The sequence below is a fragment of the Prionailurus bengalensis genome, chromosome X (assembly GCF_016509475.1).
Source record: "Prionailurus bengalensis isolate Pbe53 chromosome X, Fcat_Pben_1.1_paternal_pri, whole genome shotgun sequence".
NCBI lineage: Eukaryota > Metazoa > Chordata > Mammalia > Carnivora > Felidae > Prionailurus > Prionailurus bengalensis.
The window spans coordinates 76234580-76260653 of NC_057361.1; positions in this window are offsets into that span (position 1 = coordinate 76234580).

The window sequence follows — 26074 nt, forward strand, 5'->3', positions numbered from 1 at the left end:
GAAATTAGATACTTATGTGTATATATATATATATACATATATATATATATAGTTTCCTTAAAAATTTATTCATAAAATGCACTAATTCCACTACTGGATATTTACCTAAAGAAAATGAAAACATTAATTCTAAAAGTTATATGCTCCCTTATGTTTATTGAAGCATTAGCCAATGTCAAATTATAGAAACAACCCAAGTGTCCATCACTAGATGGATGGATAAGGATGATGTAATATTACACAGCCATAAAAATGTAATATGTAATATTAGATAGCCATAAAAAAGGAAGATATATTACTATTTGTGACAATATGGATCTAGAGGGCATTATGCTAAGTGAAATAAGTCATGCTGAGAAAAATAAGTGCCATATGATATCACTTATACGTGGAATCTAAAAAATAAATAAATAAATAAATAGCACAATCTGACCTATAAATATAAAGAACAAAATGCTGGTTGCTGCAAAGGTGGATAAGGTGGGTGAAAAAGAGTAGGAGATATAGCTTCCAGCTGTGGAATGAATTAAATCATAGGAATGAAAAGGTACAACATATGGGATATAGTCAATGATATTGTAATAGTGTTGTGTGATGACTGATGGGATCTACACTTGTGGTGAACGTAACATAGCGTATAGAGATGTTGGATCAATATGTTGTGTATCCAAAACTAATGTAACATTGTGTGTCAAATATGTTCAAATTTAAAACATACATACATACATACATACATACAGTTGACCCTTTGAAGAACATACAGTGGGGCTTAACTGTGGGTACTTTGTAAATCAGCAGGGCTTAACTTTGGGAGAGCCAGAGGGTACTAGGAAACTGAATCTCAACAAAGTGCAGCATAATAACTCAGCCTCAGACAAAGCACTTACACAGTAGTTTGAAGAGTACCTGAGTTATAGGTGAAGGAGATTTATTGACTAATCTTAAAACATGTACTAGAGGGGCAGGGATTTTCAAGAGATTCTTATAGTAAGATAAGAGCCGACAAGCACCATTACTCTTCCTCCTTCCCCAGCCTACATAGCTGGACACTTGCTGGAGCCAACACTAATACTCTCTGTTTACCTTGTTAGCACTACATGCCCTGTCCTCCCATCCCCCTGCAAACTGATTACATCCAACAGCAGACATACCTCCAGTGCATTCCCTGTCACATTGAAATATGCAAGCAGCCCCTGCAGGGACTGGCACCACATCAAAGTGACTCCTGCTCTACAGAGAGGAGGAGATAGCCCACACAGAAGTCAGCCACACTTCTAACAGTCCAGCCTCTAACTTGTCTATGCAGGGAGCAACTCCTGTCACTTCATACACTTGCTTCAGTGGAAGACAGCTGAATTCCAGACATCTAGTCTGACTGCTGGCCCTGCCCACCATTGATCCTGCTGCATGCTCAGACAGACATGGCAACAGCACAGAGATCAAAACTTTGCAGACATGGTAACTCGTGCATCCAGAATAGGCAAAGAAGGTTTGTAGCCAGCTGGGTTGAAGGTAATAGCTCACCCACAATAGTAGGATATATGCAACATTACTTATATGTGAAATTTAGAAGACCCTCCAAGAGTGCCTTTTTCTGGAGACCAAGGCTTGCACTACATGGTGCCACAGGACTTTTCCACACAAGGCCACTACTTGCAATTCAGCAGATATAACTGCCTCCCAGATACACAGAAACAAGCACAGTTGGACAAAATAAAACAGAAAAAAATATGTCCCAAATGAAGGAATAAGGAAAAAAAACTCTCAGAAAAAGAGCTAAAGGGAACAGAGATAAGCAACATACCTGAAAAAGAATTAAAAGTAATGGTCATAAAGATATTCACTGTACTTGGTAAAAGAGTTGTTGGACTCAGAAAGAACTTCAACAAAAAGAGATAAAATACAAAAGAACAAACCAGAGATTAAAAATTAAGTATCTCAAATGAAAATACAATATGGAGGAAAAAAACAATAAATTACAGGATGCAGAAGAATAAATCAGTGATCTAGAAGATAGGATAAATGAATGACCAAGTAAACAGCAAAAAAATAATAGTAATAAAAAGGAGAGGTTGGGAAAGATGGTGGCAGAGTAGGAGGACCCTAGGCTTGCCTCGTCACGCAAACACAACTAGATAACTAGAAAATCATCCTATATACTTCAAAAACTGACCTGAAGACTGAAAAACGAATTCCATGACTAAAGGGAGACTAGAGGACACATCAAAGAAGGTAGGAATTATGGAAACATGGTTTAGGGGAAGAACAGATTGTGGATGCTACAGTGAAAGTTGGCAATGGTTACAGAAAAGAGAGAGAGAGAAAGAGAGAGAGAGAGAGAGAGAGAGAGAGAGAGAGAGGCACACAAGGTAACATACAAAGAGAACACACCCCAAGGCCATTGGCTTGGAAAATTAGATGGGTTGAATTTTGTGAATTCTTGAAACCATCTGAGCTTAAAACCTAGAGTTTAAAGGTCAGTGGGGTTGGCTGGGATAGAGCCTGAAGTGTACTAACTTGATCTGGGAAAGAAGGCAAGCAAATAACCCTGGGGCACACAGCACGGAAACAAAAATCTGACGGACACCTGGGGAATACAGTGGGGAGATTATTTCCTCTTCACAGAGAAACTCCTGAGAGACAGTTTACAGACACACCACTTCAGGGACAAAAGAGCTGCCTTGCACCATTTTATTCCCCCACCCTACAGCATAAACTGGAAGCCACCTGCCAGAAGCAACACAGCACCAATACTGGCTGCCTAACTACCTCACACCAAATTTCACCGCAAAATGCAAAGACAGAAGAATTTATCCAAAATCGAATAAAAAAGAAACAAGATAAGACCACAATCAGAGATCTAAATGGAACATATAAAAAAACTGTCTTGATGGAGAATTTAAAAGCAACAATCCTATGAATACTCACTAGGCTTGATAAAAGAATAAAAGACAGCAGTGAGATACTTACCACAGTGATAAAATAAAAAAAAAAAACAATCAGAGGTAAAGAATGCAATGTATAACACTGGAAACAAACTTTATTCAATGAAGAGCAGGCTGAAAGAAGCAGAGGAATGAATTAGTGACAGAAGATAAAATAATAGAAAATAATGAACCTGAACGAAAGAAAGATTATCCAATATGAGCATAGACTTAGGGAAATCAGAAACTCCATCAAACTTAAAAGTATTCATACAGTAGGAGTGCCAGAAGAAGAATAAGAAGAGAAAGAAAGGGGCACAAAATGTATTACAAGAAATAATAGCTGGAAACATCCTTTATGTGGAAAAAAAAAACCACAACAACAACAACAGACATCCAAATCAAGGAGGCACAGAGAACTTCCAGGCCAACATCAAGACATATTGTACTTAAATTAGCAAAATACAGTGATAAAGTAAAATTAAAAAAATGTGAAAGCAGCAAGACAAAAGAATACCTTAACTTAGAAAGGAAAACCCATAAAGCTAGCTGGAGATTCCTCCACAGAAACTTGGCAAGCCAGAAGGGAGTAACATGATACTTTCAACATGCTGAATAGGAAAAGTCTGCAGTCAAGAACACTCTATCACCAAGGCTATCATTCAGAATAGAAGGCAAGATCAAGAATTTCCCAGACAAATAAAATATAAAAGACTTTGGGACCACTAAAGCAGCCATGCTAGAAATATTCAAGGGAACTCTTTTAATGCAAAGGAGAGATCAAAATTGACAAGTATTAGAAAGGAACAGACAAAATCCCCAGAAACAATGACCAAAAAAACCTAATAAATGGTTATTAAAGACATACACATCAATAAGTATTCTGAATGTAAATGGGAAAAATGATCCAATCAAGAGATACAGAGTGTCAGAAAGGATTAAAAAACAAGACCCATCTATATGCTGTACAGAAGAGACCAATTTTAGACCCAAAGACACCGACAGATTGAAAGTGAGGAGATGGAGAAATATCACACAAATGGATGGCATCATAAAGCTGGAGTGGCAATACTTATATTGGACAAGCTAGACTTTAAAACAAAGACTGTAGTCTAAGAAGATATAACAATGTAAATATTTATGTCCCCAACATACAGGCACCCAAATTTATAAATCATTTAATGGCAAACTTAAACTCATTAATAATAATAATGCATTAACAGTAAGGGACTTTAACATCTGACTTACAGCAATGGACAGATCATGTAAGCAGAAAATCAACAAGGAAACAATTGCTTGGAATTACACACTTCCCAGATGGACTTCACAGATATATTCAGAACAATCCACCCTAAAGCAGTAGAATACACATTATTTTCAAGTGCATGTGGAACGTTCTCCAGAAAAGAAAACATATTGTGTCACAAAATAGGCTTGAATAAATGCAAAAATTGAAATAATACCATGCACCATTTCTGACCACAAAAATGTGGAATAAGAAGTGAACCACAAGAAAGAATCTGCAAAGACCAAATATACATGTAAGTTAAAGAATAAGCTACTAAAGAATGAATGAGTCAATCAGAAATCAAAGAAGATGTAAAAAATACATGGAAACAAATGAAAATGAGAACACAATAGTTCAAAAGCTTTAGCATGCATCAAAAGCAACCCTAAGAGGGAAGTGTGTACCAATACATGCCTGCCTCAAGAAGCTAGAAAAATCTCAAATAAGCAACTTAACATTAAACCTGAAGGGTCTAGAAACAATACAAATAAAGTCTAAAACCAGAAGAAGAAAGGAAATAATAAAGAGAAGAAATAAATTTTCTTGAGAAAGAAATAAATTTCTTCTTCTAGAGAAGAAATAAATTTTACAGAAATTACAAAAGTAATATGAACAAAAATAAAACTGAAAACTGCTAGCCAGATTTATTAAGAAAAAAAGACTCAAATAAATGAAATAACAAAGGAGAAATAACCAACATCACAGAAATACAAACAATTATAAGAATATTACTACAGATATATATATATATATATATATATATATATCAACAAATTGGACAATATGGAAGAAATGGATAAACTCTTAGAAACATATAAAATACCACAACTGAAACAGTGAGAAAGAGAAAACTTGAACATTATAACCAGCAGAGAAATTGAATCACTAATCAAAAAACTCCCAACAAACAGAAGACCAGGGCCAGATGGCTTCACAGGAATTCTATAAAACATTTAAAGAGGAGTTAATGTGATTATTCTTAAACTATTCCAAATGATATAAAAGGAAAGAAAACTTCCAAATTCATCTATGAGTCCAGCATTATCCTGACACCAAAACCAGATAAATACTCCAGTAAAAGTGAAAACTAAAGGCCAGTATCCCTGATGAACAGGGATGCAAGAATTCCCAATAAAATACTATGCAACAGTACATTAAAAGAATCATTCACCATGATCATGTGGGATTTATTACTTGGCTGCAAGTATGGCTCAATATTCGTGAATCAGTCAACATGATATACCACATTAATAAAAGAAAGTATAAGAACCATGTGAACTCAGTACGGGCAGAAAAAGCATTTGACAAAGTACAACATTCATTCATGATAAAAAACCTCAATGGGGTAGAATCAGAGGGAACATTCCTCAATGTCATAAAGGCCATATACAAAAAACACACAGTTAACATTGTTCAGTGGAGAAAAACTGAGAGCTTTTCCTCTATGGTCAGGAACAAGACAGACATGTTCACTCTCACCCCTGTTTTTTTAACATGGTACTGGAATTATTACCCACAGCAATCAGACAACAAAACAAAAAAAGAGTCATCAATATCAGCAAAGAAGAAGGAAAACTTTGACTACTTGAATATGACATTGTACTTTATACATAAAACATGATGGACTCCATCCAAAAACTGCTATAACTGACAAACAAATTAATTAAATTCATAGTATGCAAAACCAATGTACAGAAATCTGTTGCATTCCTATACATCAATAATTAAGCATTATAAAGGGAGTCAGGGTATCAATCCCATTTACAATGGCACAAAAACTAAAAGATACCTAGGAATAAACCTACTCAATGAGGTGAAAGACTTGTACTCTGAAAACTATAAAACACAAATGAAAGAAACTGAAGATGACAAAAATAAATGGAAAAAAAATCCATGCTCATGGATTGGAAGAACAAATGTTAAAATATCTGTAATACCCCAAATAATCTACACATTCAGTGCAATTCCTATCAAAATAATATCAGCATTTTTCACAGAGCCAGAAAAAGAGTCCTCAAATTTGTATGGAACTACAAAAGATCCTAAATTGCCAAAGAAATCTTGAAACAGAAAAGCAAAACTGGAGGCATTGCAATTCTGGACTTCAAGTTATATTACCATCCTGGAGCGATCCAAATTCTATTTTACTGATAAAAAAATAGACACATAGATTAACTGACTGAATAAAAACCCCAAAAGTGAACCCACAACATATAGTCAATGAATTTGCGACAAAACTGGTAAGAACATCCATAGGGAAAAAGACAGTCTCTTCAACAAATGGTACTGGGAAAACTGAGCAGCAACATGTAAAAGAATGAAACTGGACCACTTTCTAGCACCACACACAAAAATAAATTCAAAATGGATTAAATACCTGAATGCGAGAAAAGAATCCATTAAAACCCTAGAAAGGAACAGAGACAGTAATCTCTTTGACATCAGCCATAGCAACTTCTTTCTAGAAGAAAGAAAAGGAAACAAGGAAATCTAGGGAAGCAAGGGAAACAAGGGAAACAAAAGCAAAAGTAATCTATTGGGATTTCATCAAGATAAAAGTCTTCTTCACAGCAAAGGAAAAAACCAACAGAAACTAAAGGCAACCTACATAATGCGAGAAGACATTTGCAAATGATATATCTGAAAAAGAACTAGTATCCAAAACACATAAAGAACTTATCAAACTCAACACCCAAAAAACACATAATCCAATTAAAAATAGGCAGACGACATGAATAGGCAGTTTTCCAAAGAAGATTCACAGATGGGCAACAGGCACATAAAAAGATGCTCATCTCCCATCAACAGGGAAATGCAAACCAAAACTACAATGAGATATCACCTTACACCAGTCAGAATGGCTAAAATGAACAACACAAGAAACAACAGGTTTTGGTGAGGATGTGGATAAGAGGGAACCCTCTTGTACTGTTGGCAGGAATGAAAACTGGTGCAGGGACTCTGGAAAACTGTATGGAAGTTGCTCAAAAAGTTAAAAGTAAACTACCCTACAGTCCAGTAATTGAACTACTATGTATTTACTCAAAGATTAAATACTCGAAGATTTGCAGAACACTACTTCAAATGGGTACATGTATCACAATGTTTATAGCATCATTATCTCCAATAGCCACATTATGGAAAAGCCCAATTGTCCATTGACTGATGAATGGATAAAAAGGACATGATACATATTATATATTTAATATTATATATATAATATTCCAATATGTATATATTGTAATATTACTCAGCCTTATAAAAGAATGAATAATTCAATTTGCAATGACACGGATGGAGCTAGAGAGTATTATGCTAAGCAAAATTAGTTACAGAAAGTCAAATACCATATGATTTCACTCATTGTGGAATTTAAGGAACAAAACAAATGAGAAAGAAAAATAGAAAGAGAGGGCGATACACACTGTTAAGAAACAGATTCTTAACTCTCCAGAATAAATTGATGCTTACCAGTGTGAAAGTGGGTGAGGATGGGTTAAATAGATGATGCTGATTAAGGAGTTCATTTGTGATGAGCACCTGGTGTTATATGGAACTGTTGAGTCATTATATTGTACACTTTAAACTTATATTGCCCTGTATGTTAACTAAATGGAATTTAAATAAAAATTACTATAGAATAAAAATAGAAATGAGAGGGATGCCTGGGTAGCTCAGTCAGTTAAGTGTCCGACTTTGTCTCAGGTCATGATCTCATGGTCCATGGGTTCAAGCGCCGTGTCGGGCTCTGTGCTGACAGCTCAGAGCCTGGAGCTTGCTTCAGATTCTGTGTTTCCCTCTCTCTGCCCCTCCCTCACTCGTTCTCTGTCTCTCTCTCTCTCTACCTCAAAATATTAAATAAACATTTAAAAAGTTTTAAAAAATACTAATGAGAAGAGGTTAAAGGAACACAGCAAAATGATAAAGCATACTAACATTTGCATTATAAGGGTCACAGAATGAAAAGAGAGAAAAAGGACAACATTAAACAAGTTTGAAGAAATAATAGCTGAAAACTTCTCTAATCTGGGGAGGAAAACAGACACTCATATTCAGTAATCATAGGCAGCCCCTAACAAGATGATACAAAGGAGGTCAACACTAAGACACATAATAATTAAAATGACAAAAAGTAATAACAAGGAGAGAATTTTAAAGGCAGCAATCGAAAAGAAAACAGTTACATACAAGGGAAAGCCCATGAACCTCTCAGTTGATTTTTGAGCAAAAAATGTACAGGCCAAAAGGGACTGGCATGATATATTCAAAGTATGAAAGGAAAAAGTTACAAATAAAAATACTCTAACTGGTGAGATTATCATTCATAACACAAAATAGATAAACTATTCCAAGACAAATAAGAATTAAAGGAGTGCATCACCACTAAACATGTCTTACTAGAAATGTTAAAGGGAATTCTCTAAGTGGAAAGAAAAGGCCATAACTAGAAGTAAGAAAATTATGATGGGGAAAAAAATCACAGCTAAAAGCAAACATGGTAAAGGTACTAGATTAATCACTTATAAAGTCAGTACTGACTTTAAAAACAAAAGTAAGATCAATTATATCCACAAAAAAAAATTGTAATATATATATATATAATGTTTTTAAAGTTTTTTTTAAAGTTCATTTATTTTGACAGAGAGAGCGAGAGAGAGAAAGAGAGAGAACACAAGTGGGGGAGGAGCAGAGAGAGAGGGAGACAGAGAGTCTGAAGAGGCTCTGCACTGAAAGCAGAGAGCTCAATGTGGGGCTCAAACCCACGAACCGTGAGATCATGACTTGATCTGAACCTGGACGCTTAACTGACTGAGCCACCCAGACACCCCAAGATGCATATAATAAAAAGATGTAAATATAACATCATATACATAAAAATGGAGAGAGAAGTAAAAATGTGCTTTCAGAATGTGTTTGAACTTAAGCGACCATCAAGTTATTATGGACTGCTATACACATGTTATATATGAACCAAATGGTAACTACAAATCAAAAAACCTGTAATAGATGCACAATGAATAAAGGCAAGGGAAGCCAGTCATAACACTAAAGGAAGACATCAAATCACAAAGGAAAAGAGAAGAGAGAAGTAAGGGCAAAGAAGAAATACAAAACAAAAAACAACCAAACAAAAAACAATTAACAAAATGGCAAGAGGTACATATGTATCAATAATTATTTTAAATGAATAAACTAATGCTCCAATTAAAAGACATAGAGTGACTGAAAGGATCAAACACAAACCCTTTTATATTCTACCTATAAGAGAATCACTTCAGACCTACAACACATAAGGACTGAAAGAAACAGATAAAAATATATATGTCATATAAAGGTTGTGAATAAAATACTGAGATACCAATAGTTAAATCAAACACAATAGACATAAGGGACTGTAGCAGGAAACAAAGAAGGGAATTACATAATGATAAAGGGACCAATCCAAGAAAAGAATATAACAGTTTAAAGATAGATGTACCCAATACAGGAGGACCTAAACGCATAAAGCAAGTAATGACATAAAAGTAGAAAATGACAGTAATACAATAATAATAATAGGGGACTTTAACACGACACATCAATAGAACATCCAGACAAAAACTAAACAAAGAAATTGTGGCTTTGAATGACACATTAGGCCAAGTGCACTTAACATATATACAGAACGTTCTATAGAAAAACAAAACAAAACAAACAAACAAAAAAAGGTGCTCAGTCAGGTAAGCATCCGACTTTGGTTCAGGTCATGATCTCACAGCTCCTGAGTTCCAGCCCCGTGAAGAGCTCTGTGCTGACAACTCAGAGCCTGGAGCCTGCTTCGGATTCTGTGTCTCCCTCTCCCCATGCCCCTCCCCTTCTCTCTCTCTCTCCCTCTCTCTCTTTCTCTCTCTCTCTCTGTCTCAAAAATAAATAAATATTAAAATTTTTATTTATTTTTTTTATGAAATTTATTGACAAATTGGTTTCCATACAACACCCAGTGCTCATCCCAAAGGTGCCCTCCTCAATACCCATCACCCACCCTCTCCTCCCTCCCACCCCCCATCAACCCTCAGTTTGTTCTCAGTTTTTAACAGTCTCTTATGCTTTGGCTCTCTCCCATTCTAACCTCTTTTTTTTTTCTTTCCTTCCCCTCCCCCATGGGTTCCTGTTCAGTTTCTCAGGATCCACATAAGAGTGAAACCATATGGTATCTGTCTTTCTCTGTATGGTTTATTTCACTTAGCATCACAATCTCCAGTTCCATCCACGTTGCTACAAAAGGCCATATTTCATTTTTTCTCATTGCCACGTAATATTCCATTGTGTATATAAACCACAATTTCTTTATCCATTCATCAGTTGATGGACATTTAGGCTCTTTCCATAATTTGGCTATTGTTGAGAGTGCTGCTATGAACATTGGGGTACAAGTGGCCCTATGCATCAGTACTCCTGTATCCCTTGGATAAATTCCTAGAAGTGCTATTGCTGGGTCATAGGGTAGGTCTATTTTTAATTTTCTGAGGAACCTCCACACTGCTTTCCAGAGCGGCTGCACCAATTTGCATTCCCACCAACAGTGCAAGAGGGCTCCCGTTTCTCCACATCCTCTCCAGCATCTATAGTCTCCTGATTTGTTCATTTTGGCCACTCTGACTGGCGTGAGGTGATACCTGAGTGTGGTTTTGATTTGTATTTCCCTGATAAGGAGCGACGCTGAACATCTTTTCATGTGCCTGTTGGCCATCCGGATGTCTTCTTTAGAGAAGTGTCTATTCATGTTTTCTGCCCATTTCTTCACTGGGTTATTTGTTTTTCGGGTGTGGAGTTTGGTGAGCTCTTTATAGATTTTGGATACTAGCCCTTTGTCCGATATGTCATTTGTGAATATCTTTTCCCATTCCGTTGGTTGCCTTTTAGTTTTCTTGGTTGTTTCCTTGGCTGTGCAGAAGCTTTTTATCTGCATAAGGTCCCAGTAATTCACTTTTGCTTTTAATTCCCTTGCCTTAGGGGATGTGTCGAGTAAGAGATTGCTATGGCTGAGGTCAGAGAGGTCTTTTCCTGCTTTCTCCTCTAAGGTTTTGATGGTTTCCTGTCTCACATTTAGGTCCTTTATCCATTTTGAGTTTATTTTTGTGAATGGTGTGAGAAAGTGGTCTAGTTTCAACCTTCTGCATGTTGCTGTCCAGTTCTCCCAGCACCATTTGTTAAAGAGGCTATCTTTTTTCCATTGGATGTTCTTTCCTGCTTTGTCAAAGATGAGTTGGCCATACGTTTGTGGGTCTAGTTCTGGGGTTTCTATTCTATTCCATTGGTCTATGTGTCTGTTTTTGTGCCAATACCATGCTGTCTTGATGATGACAGCTTTGGAGTAGAGGCTAAAGTCTGGGATTGTGATGCCTCCTGCTTTGGTCTTCTTCTTCAAAATTCCTTTGGCTATTCAGGGCCTTTTGTGGTTCCATATGAATTTTAGGATTGCTTGTTCTAGTTTCGAGAAGAATGCTGGTGCAATTTTGATTGGGATTGCATTGAATGTGTAGATAGCTTTGGGTAGTATTGACATTTTGACAATATTTATTTTTCCAATCCATGAGCAGGGAATGTCTTTCCATTTCTTTAAATCTTCTTCAATTTCCTTCATGAGCTTTCTATAGTTTTCAGCATACAGATCCTTTACATCTTTGGTTAGATTTATTCCTAGGTATTTTATGCTTCTTGGTGCAATTGTGAACGGGATCAGTTTCTTTATTTGTCTTTCTGTTGCTTCATTGTTAGTGTATAAGAATGCAACTGATTTCTGTACATTGATTTTGTATCCTGCAACTTTGCTGAATTCCTGTATCAGTTCTAGCAGACTTTTGGTGGAGTCTATCGGATTTTCCATGTATAATATCATGTCATCTGCAAAAAGCGAAAGCTTGACTTCATCTTTGCCAATTTTGATGCCTTTGATTTCCTTTTGTTGCCTGATTGCTGATGCTAGAACTTCCAGCACTATGTTAAACAGCAGCGGTGAGAGTGGGCATCCCTGTCGTGTTCCTGATCTCAGGGAAAAAGCTCTCAGTTTTTCCCCGTTGAGGATGATGTTAGCTGTGGGCTTTTCATAAATGGCTTTTATGATCTTTAAGTATGTTCCTTCTATCCCGACTTTCTCAAGGGTTTTTATTAAGAAAGGGTGCTGGATTTTGTCAAAGGCCTTTTCTGCATCGATTGACAGGATCATATGGTTCTTCTCTTTTTTTTTGTTAATGTGATGTATCACGTTGATTGATTTGCGAATGTTGAACCAGCCCTGCATCCCAGGAATGAATCCCACTTGATCATGGTGAATAATTCTTTTTATATGCTGTTGAATTCGATTTGCTAGTATCTTATTGAGAATTTTTGCATCCATATTCATCAGGGATATTGGCCTGTAGTTCTCTTTTTTTACTGGGTCTCTGTCTGGTTTAGGAATCAAAGTAATACTGGCTTCATAGAATGAGTCTGGCAGTTTTCCTTCCCTTTCTATTTCCTGGAATAGCTTGAGAAGGATAGGTATTATCTCTGCTTTAAACGTCTGGTAGAACTCCCCTGGGAAGCCATCTGGTCCTGGACTCTTATTTGTTGGGAGATTTTTGATAACCGATTCAATTTCTTCGCTGGTTATGGGTCTGTTCAAGCTTTCTATTTCCTCCTGATTGAGTTTTGGAAGAGTGTGGGTGTTCAGGAATTTTTCCATTTCTTCCAGGTTGTCCAATTTGTTGGCATATAATTTTTCATAGTATTCCCTGATAATTGTTTGTATCTCTGAGGGATTGGTTGTAATAATTCCATTTTCATTCATGATTTTATCTATTTGGGTCATCTCCCTTTTCTTTTTGAGAAGCCTGGCTAGAGGTTTGTCAATTTTGTTTATTTTTTCAAAAAAACCAACTCTTGGTTTCGTTGATCTGCTCTACAGTTTTTTTAGATTCTATATTGTTTATTTCTGCTCTGACCTTTATTATTTCTCTTCTTCTGCTGGCCTTAGGCTGCCTTTGCTGTTCTGCTTCTAGTTCCTTTAGGTGTGCTGTTAGATTTTGTATTTGGGATTTTTCTTGTTTCTTGAGATAGGCCTGGATTGCAATGTATTTTCCTCTCAGGACTGCCTTTGCTGCGTCCCAAAGCGTTTGGATTGTTGTATTTTCATTTTCGTTTGTTTCCATATATTTTTTAATTTCTTCTCTAATTGCCTGGTTGACCCACTCATTCGTTAGTAGGGTGTTCTTTAACCTCCATGCTTTTGGAGGTTTTCCAGACTTTTTTCTGTGGTTGATTTCAAGCTTCATAGCATTGTGGTCTGAAAGTAAGCATGGTATAATTTCAATTCTTGTAAACTTATGAAGGGCTGTTTTGTGACCCAGTATATGATCTATCTTGGAGAATGTTCCATGTGCACTCGAGAAGAAAGTATATTCTGTTGCTTTGGGATGCAGAGTTCTAAATAGATCTGTCAAGTCCATCTGATCCAATGTCTCATTCAGGGCCCTTGTTTCTTTATTGACCGTGTGTCTAGATGATCTATCCATTTCTGTAAGTGGGGTGTTAAAGTCCCCTGCAATTACCACATTCTTATCAATAAGGTTGCTTAAGTTTATGAGTAATTGTTTTATATATTTGGGGGCTCCGGTATTCGGCGCATAGACATTTATAATTGTTAGCTCTTCCTGATGGATAGACCCTGTAACTATTATATAATGTCCTTCTTCATCTCTTGTTACAGCCTTTAATTTAAAGTCTAGTTTGTCTGATATAAGTATGGCTACTCCAGCTTTCTTTTGGCTTCCAGTCGCATGATAAATAGTTCTCCATCCCCTCACTCTCAATCTAAAGGTGTCCTCAGGTCTAAAATGAGTCTCTTGTAGACAGCAAATCGATGGGTCTTGTTTTTTTATCCATTCTGATACCCTATGTCTTTTGGTTGGCGCATTTAATCCATTTACATTCAGTGTTATTATAGAAAGATAAGGGTTTAGAGTCATTGTGATGTCTGTATGTTTGATGCTTGTAGTGATGTCTCTGGGACTTTGTCTCACAGGGTCCCCCTTAGGATCTCTTGTAGGGCTGGTTTAGTGGTGACAAATTCCTTCAGTTTTTGTTTGTTTGGGAAGACCTTTATCTCTCCTTCTATTCTAAATAACAGACTTGCTGGATAAAGGATTCTCGGCTGCATATTTTTTTCTGTCTAGCACCCTGAAAATCTCGTGCCAATTCTTTCTGGCCTGCCAAGTTTCAAAAGAGAGATCAGTCACGAGTCTTATAGGTCTCCCTTTATATGTGAGGGCACGTTTACCCCTCGCTGCTTTCAGAATTTTCTCTTTATCCTTGTATTTTGCCAGTTTCACTATGATATGTCGTGCAGAAGATTGATTCAAGTTACGACTGAAGGGAGTTCTCTGTGCCTCTTGGATTTCAATGCCTTTTTCCTTCCCCAGTTCAGGGAAGTTCTCAGCTATGATTTCTTCAAGTACCCCTTCAGCCCCTTTCCCTCTCTCTTCCTCCTCTGGGATACCAATTATGCGTATATTATTTCTTTTTAGTGTATCACTTAGTTCTCTAATTTTCCCCTCATACTCCTGGATTTTTTTATCTCTCTTTTTCTCAGCTTCCTCTTTTTCCATAACTTTATCTTCTAGTTCACCTATTCTCTCCTCTGCCTCTTCAAGCCGAGCTGTGGCGGTTTCCATTTTGTTATGCATTTCGTTTAAAGCGTTTTTCAGCTCCTCGTGACTGTTCCTTAGTCCCTTGATCTCTGTAGCAAGAGATTCTCTGCTGTCCTGTATACTGTTTTCAAGCCCAGCGATTAATTTTATGACTATTATTCTAAATTCACTTTCTGTTGTATTATTTAAATCCTTTTTGATCAGCTCATTAGCTGTTGTTATTTCCTGGAGATTCTTCTGAGGGGAATTCTTCCGCTTGGTCATTTTGGATAGTCCCTGGCGTGGTGAGGACCTGCAGGGCACTTCCCCTGTGCTGTGGTGTATAACTGGAGTTGGTGGGCGGGGCCACAGTCAAACCTGATGTCTGCCCCCAGCCCACCGCTGGGGCCACAGTCAGACTGGTGTGTGCCTTCTCTTCCCTTCTCCTAGGGGCGGGATTCACTGTGGGGTGGGGTGGCCCCTCTGGGCTACTTGCACCCCGCCAGGCTTGTGATGCTGGGGATCTGGCGTATTAGCTGGGGTGGGTAGGCAAGGTGCACGGGGGCAGGAGGGGCAGGCTTAGATCGCTTCTCCTTAGGTGATCCACTTCAGGAGGGGCCCTGTGGCAGCGGGAGGGAGTCAGATCCGCTGCCAGAGGTTTGGCTCTGCAGAAGCGCAGAGTTGGGTGTTTGCGTGGAGCGAGCAAGTTCCCTGGCAGGAACCGGTTCTCTTTGGGATTTCGCTGGGGGATGGGCGGGGGAGATGGCGCTGGCGAGCGCCTTTGTTCCCCACCAAACTGAGCTCTGTTGTCAGGGGGCTCAGCAGCTCTCCCTCCCTTTGTCCTTCAGCCTTCCCGCTTTCCGAGCACAGCTGTTAACTTATGATCTCCCAGACGCTAAGTCGCGCTTGTTGTGGGAACACAGTCCGTCAGGCTCCTCCGCTTTTGCAAGCCAGACTCGGGGGCTCTGCTTGGGCGGCGAGCCGCCCCTCTGCCCCGGCTCCCTCCCGCCAGTCCGTGGAGAGCGCACTGCCTCGCCGCCCTTCCTACCCTCTTCCGTGGGCCTCTCGTCTGCGTTTGGCTCCGGCGACTCCGTTCTGCTAATCCTCTGGCGGTTTTCTGGGTTATTTAGGCAGGTGTAGATGGAATCTAAGTGATCAGCAGGACTTGCGGTGAGCCCAGCGTCCTCCTAAGCCACCATCTTTGCTTCCAAAAACCAATATTAAAAATTTTAAAATACACATTATTTTTAAGTGCACATGGAACATTCTAAAGGATAGATCATGTCAGTCCACAAAACAAGTCTCAATAAGTTGAAACAGATTGAAATTATATCTAGAATCTTTTCTGACCACAAAGGTATGATATTAAAAATTAATTATAAGAGAACAAAATCTGGAAAAAACTCAAACACATAGAGGGTAAACAACGTGCTACCAAACAACAAGTGAATCAACCAAGAAACCAAAAAGGAAATTTTTTTAAATATGGAAACAAATGAAAATGAAAGCAAAATTTTCCAAAATCTTTGGGACACAGAAAAGAAGTTCTAAGAGGGGAGTTTATAATGATACAGGCTTACCTAAAAAAACAAACAAAAAGTCCTCAATCAACCTAGTCTTACAACTAAAGGAGTTCAAAGGAAAATGAAAAAAAACTCAAAGTTAGTAGAAAGAAATTAATAACAAAAACTAGAGCAGAAAAAAAAAATAAGAGAGAAAAAAAGCAATAGGAAAGACCAAAGAAACCAGGTGAGTGGTACTTGAAAAGATAAACAAAATTAAAAAAAAAAAAAAAACTTTGTTCACCCTCATCAAGAGAAAAAGGTAGAAGACTCAAATAAAATCAGAAATAAAGGAAGATAAATTACAACTGAGAATGGAGACATATAAAGGATTATAAGAGAATGTTATAAAAATTATATGCCAGCAAGTTGGACAACTTAGAAGAAATTAATAAATTCATAGAACCACAGTCTTCCAAAACTTAATCAAGAAGATATACAAAATGTGAACAGATGACTACTATTGAAACTGAATCAGTAACCAAAAATTTACCAGTGAACAAAACTGCAGGATCAGATAGCTTCACATATGGATTCTATAAAAATTTAAACAGTTAATACCGATTCTTATCAAACTATTTCAAGAAATAGAAGCAGAAAGAAAACTTCCAAATTCATTCTAGGAGGCCAGCATTATCCTGTTACAAAACACACACACACACACACACACGTAAAGACACCACTATATTATAGACGTCAAATATTACAGATGTACATAGATGCAAAAACCCTCAACAAAATATAAACAAATAAAATCCAACAATGCATTGAAAACTCATTTACCAAAACAATCAAGTGGGATTTATTCCCGGGATGCAAGTGTGGTTTAATATTTGTAAATCAATCAACATGATATACCATATTAATAAAAGGGAGGATGAGAACCATATGATCGTTTCAATAGATGCAGAAAAAGCTTTTGACAAACTATAACATCCATTCATGATAAAAACCCTCAACAAAGTAGGTTTAGAAAGAACATCCTAGCATAATAAAGGCCATAAATGAAAAGCCCACACCTCGCATCAAACTCAATGGTGGAAAACTGAGAGCGCTTCCCCTAAGGTCAGTAATAATACAATAATATCCTCTCTCACCACTTCATTCAACATAGTAGTGGAAGTCCTAGTGACAGCAGTTAGACAACAAAAAGAAACTAATGGCATCCAAATTGATAAAGAGGTAGAACTTTCACTATTTTCATCTGACATGATAGTATATATAGACAACCCTATGAGCTCCAGCAAAAAAACTACTAAAACTGATAAATGAATTCAGTAAAGTGGCAGGATACAAAATTAATATACAGAAAGCTGTTGTGTTTTTGTATACTGATAATGAAGCAGCAGAAAGAGAAATTTTAAAAAAAATTCTATTTTCCATAAACCAAAACCAATAAAATACATAGGAATAAATTTAACCAAGTAAGTGAAAGACTTATACTCTGAAAACTATGAGATATTGATGAAGGGAACTGAAGATTACATAAAACAATGGAAAGAAATACTTATGCTCATGGATTGGATGAATTAATATTGTTAATATGTCCATAGTACCCAAAGCAATCTATGGATTCAGTGCAATCCTTATCAAAACACCAACTGCCTTTCTCACAGAACTAAAACAAATAATCCTAAATTGTTATGAAGTCACAGAAGACTCCAAATAGTCAAAGAAATCTGAGAAAGAACAACAAAACTGGAGGTATCACAATTCTAGATTTCAAACTCTACTACAAAGCTATAATATCAAAACAATATTAGAATAGCAGAAAAAACAGACACATAGATCAATGGAATAAGATAAAGAGCCCAGAAATAAATGTACAGCTATATTATCAATTATCTATGACAAAGGAGGTGAGAATATGCAATGGGAAAAAGTGTTTTTAATAAATAGTGGTGGGAAAACTGGACAGCCAGGTGCAAAATATTGAATTTGGACCCTTTTCTTACACCCTACACAAAAATAAACTCAAAAATAGAGTAGAGACCTAAGTGCAAAATTTGAAACCTTCAAACTCTAGAAGAAATCATAAATAGTAATTTTTAGACATTGCCCTTAGCAACAAATTTATGTATATGTCCCATCAGCCAAGGAAACCAAAAGCAAAAATTAACTATTGGGACTACTCCAAAATAAACTTTTTCACAACAAAGGAAATTATCACTAAAAAAAAAGACACCTACTAATGGGAGAAGTTATTTGCTAATAATATATCCAATAAGTTAACAGTCAAAATATAGAACTTATACAACCCAACACCAAAAAAAAAAAAAAACTGGTTAAAAAATGGGCAGAGAAGGGTGCCTAGGTGCTTCAGACGGTTGGGTATCCAACTTCGACTAAGGTTATAATCTTGCAGTTTGTGGGTTTGAGCCCCTCATTGGGCTCTATGCTGACAGCTCAGAGCCTGGAGCCTGCTTCAGATTCTCTGTCTTCCTCTTTCTCTGCCCCTCCCCTGCTTGTTCTCTCTTTTTTTCCTCAGAAATAAATAAACATTTAAAAATTTTTAAAAAATGGACAGAGAATCTGCATAGACAGTTTTCTGTGAAAGAGCTGCAGATGACCAATGGGCACGTGAAAAGATATTCAACATCACTAGTCATCAGGTAATGCAAATCAACCACAATGAGATATGACCCCACACCTGTTAGAATGAATAAAAACTGTTAGCAAGGATGCAGAGAAAAGGGAGTCTTTTGTGCACTGCTTGTGGGAATGTAAATTGGTGCAGCGACTATGGAAAACAGTATGAAAGTGTCTCAGAAACCTAATATACATTATATATATATATATATATACATATATATATTTTTTTTTCAGCCATCAAAACAGAAGAATATTCTGCCATTTGTGACAACATGGATAGACTTTGAGGAGGTGAGTGAAATGAGTGAAAGCAATGGAAAGGTGCAAACTTTCAGTTGTAAGATCTTTGGGATGTAATGTATGGCATGGTGACTGTAGTTAAAAATAATATATTCTATATTTAAGAGTTGCTAAGAGAATAATCTTAAAACTTTTCATCAAAAACATTGCAACTGTGTGCTGATGGATGTTTACTAAACTTATTTATTTTTTAATGAAATTTATTGACAAATTGGTTTCCATAAAACACCCAGTGCTCATCCCAAAAGGTGCCCTCCTCAATACCCATCACCCACCCTCTCCTCCCTCCCACCCCCCATCAACCCTCAGTTTGTTCTCAGTTTTTAACAGTCTCTTATGCTTTGGCTCTCTCCCATTCTAACCTCTTTTTTTTTTCCTTCCCCTCCCCCATGGGTTCCTGTTCAGTTTCTCAGGATCCACATAAGAGTGAAGCCATATGGTATCTGTCTTTCTCTGTATGGCTTATTTCACTTAGCATCACACTCTCCAGTTCCATCCACGTTGCTACAAAAGGCCATATTTCATTTTTTCTCATTGCCACGTAATATTCCATTGTGTATATAAACCACAATTTCTTTATCCATTCATCAGTTGATGGACATTTAGGCTCTTTCCATAATTTGGCTATTGTTGAGAGTGCTGCTATGAACATTGGGGTACAAGTGGCCCTATGCATCAGTGCTCCTGTATCCCTTGGATAAATTCCTAGCAGTGCTATTGCTGGGTCATAGGGTAGGTCTATTTTTAATTTTCTGAGGAACCTCCACACTGCTTTCCAGAGCGGCTGCACCAATTTGCATTCCCACCAACAGTGCAAGAGGGTTCCCGTTTCTCCACATCCTCTCCAGCATCTATAGTCTCCTGATTTGTTCATTTTGGCCACTCTGACTGGCGTGAGGTGATACCTGAGTGTGGTTTTGATTTGTATTTCCCGGATAAGGAGCGACGCTGAACATCTTTTCATGTGCCTGTTGGCCATCCGGATGTCTTCTTTAGAGAAGTGTCTATTCATGTTTTCTGCCCATTTCTTCACTGGGTTATTTGTTTTTCGGGTGTGGAGTTTGGTGAGCTCTTTATAGATTTTGGATACTAGCCCTTTGTCCGATATGTCATTTGTGAATATCTTTTCCCATTCCGTTGGTTGCCTTTTAGTTTTGTTGGTTGTTTCCTTTGCTGTGCAGAAGCTTTTTATCTTCATAAGGTCCCAGTAATTCACTTTTGCTTTTAATTCCCTTGCCTTTGGGGATGTGTCGAGTAAGAGATTGCTACGGCTGAGGTCAGAGAGGTCTTTTCCTGCTTTCTCCTCTAAGGTTTTGATGGTTTCCTGTCTCACATTTAGGTCCTTTATCCATTTTGAGTTTATTTTTGTGAATGGTGTGAGAAAGTGGTCTAGTTTCAACCTTCTGCATGTTGCTGTCCAGGTCTCCCAGCACCATTTGTTAAAGAGGCTGTCTTTTTTCCATTGGATGTTCTTTCCTGCTTTGTCAAAGATGAGTTGGCCATACGTTTGTGGGTTTAGTGCTGGGGTTTCTATTCTATTCCATTGGTCTATGTGTCTGTTTTTGTGCCAATACCATGCTGTCTTGATGATGACAGCTTTGGAGTAGAGGCTAAAGTCTGGGATTGTGATGCCTCCTGCTTTGGTCTTCTTCAAAATTCCTTTGGCTATTCGGGGCCTTTTGTGGTTCCATATGAATTTTAGGATGGCTTCTTCTAGTTTCGAGAAGAATGCTGGTGCAATTTTGATTGGGATTGCATTGAATGTGTAGATAGCTTTGGGTAGTATTGACATTTTGACAATATTTATTTTTCCAATCCATGAGCAGGGAATGTCTTTCCATTTCTTTAAATCTTCTTCAATTTCCTTCATGAGCTTTCTATAGTTTTCAGCATACAGATCCTTTACATCTTTGGTTAGATTTATTCCTAGGTATTTTATGCTTCTTGGTGCAATTGTGAATGGGATCAGTTTCTTTATTTGTCTTTCTGTTGCTTCATTGTTAGTGTATAAGAATGCAACTGATTTCTGTACATTGATTTTGTATCCTGCAACTTTGCTGAATTCCTGTATCAGTTCTAGCAGACTTTTGGTGGAGTCTATCGGATTTTCCATGTATAATATCATGTCATCTGCAAAAAGCAAAAGCTTGACTTCATCTTTGCCAATTTTGATGCCTTTGATTTCCTTTTGTTGTCTGATTGCTGATGCTAGAACTTCCAGCACTATGTTAAACAGCAGCGGTGAGAGTGGGCATCCTTGTCGTGTTCCTGATCTCAGGGAAAAAGTTTTCAGTTTTTCCCCGTTGAGGATGATGTTAGCTGTGGGCTTTTCATAAATGGCTTTTATGATCCTTAAGTATGTTCCTTCTATCCCAACTTTCTCAAGGGTTTTTATTAAGAAAGGGTGCTGGATTTTGTCAAAGGCCTTTTCTGCATCGATTGACAGGATCATATGGTTCTTCTCTTTTTCTTTGTTAATGTGATTTATCACGTTGATTGATTTGCGAATGTTGAACCAGCCCTGCATCCCAGGAATGAATCCCACTTGATCATGGTGAATAATTCTTTTTATATGCTGTTGAATTCGATTTGCTAGTATCTTATTGAGAATTTTTGCATCCATATTCATCAGGGATATTGGCCTGAAGTTCTCTTTTTTTACTGGGTCTCTGTCTGGTTTAGGAATAAAAGTAAACCTGGCTTCCTAGAATGAGTCTGGAAGTTTTCCTTCCCTTTCTATTTCTTGGAATAGCTTGAGAAGGATAGGTATTATCTCTGCTTTAAACGTCTGGTAGAACTCCCCTGGGAAGCCATCTGGTCCTGGACTCTTATTTGTTGGGAGATTTTTGATAACCGATTCAATTTCTTCGCTGGTTATGGGTCTGTTCAAGCTTTCTATTTCCTCCTGATTGAGGTTTGGAAGAGTGTGGGTGTTCAGGAATTTTTCCATTTCTTCCAGGTTGTCCAATTTGTTGGCATATAATTTTTCATAGTATTCCCTGATAATTGTTTGTATCTCTGAGGGATTGGTTGTAATAATTCCATTTTCATTCATGATTTTATCTATTTGGGTCATCTCCCTTTTCTTTATGAGAAGCCTGGCTAGAGGTTTGTCAATTTTGTTTATTTTTTCAAAAAACCAACTCTTGGTTTCGTTGATCTGCTCTACAGTTTTTTTAGATTCTATATTGTTTATTTCTGCTCTGATCTTTATTATTTCTCTTCTTCTGCTGGCCTTAGGCTGCCTTTGCTGTTCTGCTTCTAGTTCCTTTAGGTGTGCTGTTAGATTTTGTATTTGGGATTTTTCTTGTTTCTTGAGATAGGCCTGGATTGCAATGTATTTTCCTCTCAGGACTGCCTTTGCTGCGTCCCAAAGCGTTTGGATTGTTGTATTTTCATTTTCGTTTGTTTCCATATATTTTTTAATTTCTTCTCTAATTGCCTGGTTGACCCACTCATTCGTTAGTAGGGTGTTCTTTAACCTCCATGCTTTTGGAGGTTTTCCAGACTTTTTTCTGTGGTTGATTTCAAGCTTCATAGCATTGTGGTCTGAAAGTAAGCATGGTATAATTTCAATTCTTGTCAACTTATGAAGGGCTGTTTTGTGACCCAGTATATGATCTATCTTGGAGAATGTTCCATGTGCACTCGAGAAGAAAGTATATTCTGTTGCTTTGGGATGCAGAGTTCTAAATAGATCTGTCAAGTCCATCTGATCCAATGTCTCATTCAGGGCCCTTGTTTCTTTATTGACCGTGTGTCTAGATGATCTATCCATTTCTGTAAGTGGGGTGTTAAAGTCCCCTGCAATTACCACATTCTTATCAATAAGGTTGCTTAAGTTTATGAGTAATTGTTTTATATATTTGGGGGCTCCGGTATTCGGCGCATAGACATTTATAATTGTTAGCTCTTCCTGATGGATAGACCCTGTAACTATTATATAATGTCCTTCTTCATCTCTTGTTACAGCCTTTAATTTAAAGTCTAGTTTGTCTGATATAAGTATGGCTACTCCAGCTTTCTTTTGGCTTCCAGTCGCATGATAAATAGTTCTCCATCCCCTCACTCTCAATCTAAAGGTGTCCTCAGGTCTAAAATGAGTCTCTTGTAGACAGCAAATCGATGGGTCTTGTTTTTTTATCCATTCTGATACCCTATGTCTTTTGGTTGGCGCATTTAATCCATTTACATTCAGTGTTATTATAGAAAGATAAGGGTTTAGAGTCATTGTGATGTCTGTATGTTTGATGCTTGTAGTGATGTCTCTGGGACTTTGTCTCACAGGGTCCCCCTTAGGATCTCTTGTAGGGCTGGTTTAGTGGTGACAAATTCCTTCAGTTTTTGTTTGTTTGGGAAGACCTTTATCTCTCCTTCTATTCTAAATAACAGACTTGCTGGATAAAGGATTCTCGGCTGCATATTTTTTCTGTCTAGCACCCTGAAAATCTCGTGCCAATTCTTTCTGGCCTGCCAAGTTTCAAAAGAGAGATCAGTCACGAGTCTTATAGGTCTCCCTTTATATGTGAGGGCACGTTTACCCCTCGCTGCTTTCAGAATTTTCTCTTTATCCTTGTATTTTGCCAGTTTCACTATGATATGTCGTGCAGAAGATTGATTCAAGTTACGACTGAAGGGAGTTCTCTGTGCCTCTTGGATTTCAATGCCTTTTTCCTTCCCCAGTTCAGGGAAGTTCTCAGCTATGATTTCTTCAAGTACCCCTTCAGCCCCTTTCCCTCTCTCTTCCTCCTCTGGGATACCAATTATGCGTATATTATTTCTTTTTAGTGTATCACTTAGTTCTCTAATTTTCCCCTCATACTCCTGGATTTTTTTATCTCTCTTTTTCTCAGCTTCCTCTTTTTCCATAACTTTATCTTCTAGTTCACCTATTCTCTCCTCTGCCTCTTCAAGCCGAGCTGTGGCGGTTTCCATTTTGTTATGCATTTCGTTTAAAGCGTTTTTCAGCTCCTCGTGACTGTTCCTTAGTCCCTTGATCTCTGTAGCAAGAGATTCTCTGCTGTCCTGTATACTGTTTTCAAGCCCAGCGATTAATTTTATGACTATTATTCTAAATTCACTTTCTGTTGTATTATTTAAATCCTTTTTGATCAGCTCATTAGCTGTTGTTATTTCCTGGAGATTCTTCTGAGGGGAATTCTTCCGCTTGGTCATTTTGGATAGTCCCTGGCGTGGTGAGGACCTGCAGGGCACTTCCCCTGTGCTGTGGTGTATAACTGGAGTTGGTGGGCGGGGCCGCAGTCAGACCTGATGTCTGCCCCCAGCCCATCGCTGGGGCCACAGTCAGACTGGTGTGTGCCTTCTCTTCCCCTCTCCTAGGGGTGGGATTCACTGTGGGGTGGTGTGGCTCGTCTGGGCTACTTGCACCCTGCCAGGCTTGTGATGCTGGGGATCTGGCGTATTAGCTGGGGTGGGTAGACAAGGTGCACGGGGGCAGGAGGGGCAGGCTTTGATCGCTTCTCCTTAGGTGATCCACTTCAGGAGGGGCCCTGTGGCAGCAGGAGGGAGTCAGATCCGCTGCCGGAGGTTTGGCTCTGCAGAAGCGCAGAGTTGGGTGTTTGCGTGGAGCGAGCAAGTTCCCTGGCAGGAACCAGTTCCCTTTGGGATTTCGGCTGGGGGATGGGCGGGGGAGATGGCGCTGGAGAGCGCCTTTGTTCCCCACCAAACTGAGCTCTCTTGTCAGGGGGCTCAGCAGCTCTCCCTCCCTTTGTCCTCCAACCTTCCCGCTTTCCGAGCAGAGCTGTTAACTTATGACCTCCCAGACGCTAAGTCGCGCTTGTTGTGGGGACACAGTCCGTCAGGCCCCTCTGCTTTTGCAAGCCAGACTCAGGGGCTCTGCTTGGCCGGCGAGCCGCCCCTCCGCCCCGGCTCCCTCCCGCCAGTCCGTGGAGCGAGCACTGCCTCGCCGCCCTTCCTACCCTCTTCCGTGGGCCTCTCGTCTGCGTTTGGCTCCGGCGACTCCGTTCTGCTAATCTTCTGGCGGTTTTCTGGGTTATTTAGGCAGGTGTAGATGGAATCTAAGTGATCAGCAGGACGTGCGGTGAGCCCAGCGTCCTCCTAAGCCGCCATCTTGCCGCAACTCCCCCAACATTATAAGATTTAGAGAAGGATTTATATGAACTGCAAATGATAATATAAATTAAAGTGAGTGGCTTTTAATAAAATTATTTATAGTTGGGATGACTCACTTACACATGTATATAAAAAATGAAATCAATGATATATTTGAAGCTGATCAGGTTTTTTTCTTCCAAGTTTTTATTTACATTCTAATTAGTTTACATATGGTGTACTTAGTTTCAGGTGTAGGATTTAGGGATTCATCAATTACATACAGCACCAAATGCTCATCACAAGTGTCTCTTTTTTAATTTTTAAAAATGTTTTCCGTATTTTTGAGAGGGAGAGAGGGAATGTGATTGGGGGAGGAGCAGAGAGAAAGGGAACAGAAGATCCAAAGTAGGCTCTGTGCTAAGAGTAGACAGCCCAATGCAGGGTTCGAACTCACAAACTATGAGATCATAACCCGAGTCCAAGTTGGATTCGTAACTGACTGAGCTACACATGTGTCCCACAGTGCCCTCTTTTATTACCCATTACCCATTTAACCCATCCCCCTGCCCACCTCTCCCCTAGCAACCCTTGGTTTGTTCTCTATAGTTAAGAGCCTGTTTCATGGTTTGCTGCTCTCTTCCCTTCCCCCATGGTTATCTGCTACGTTTCTTAAATTTCACATGTGAA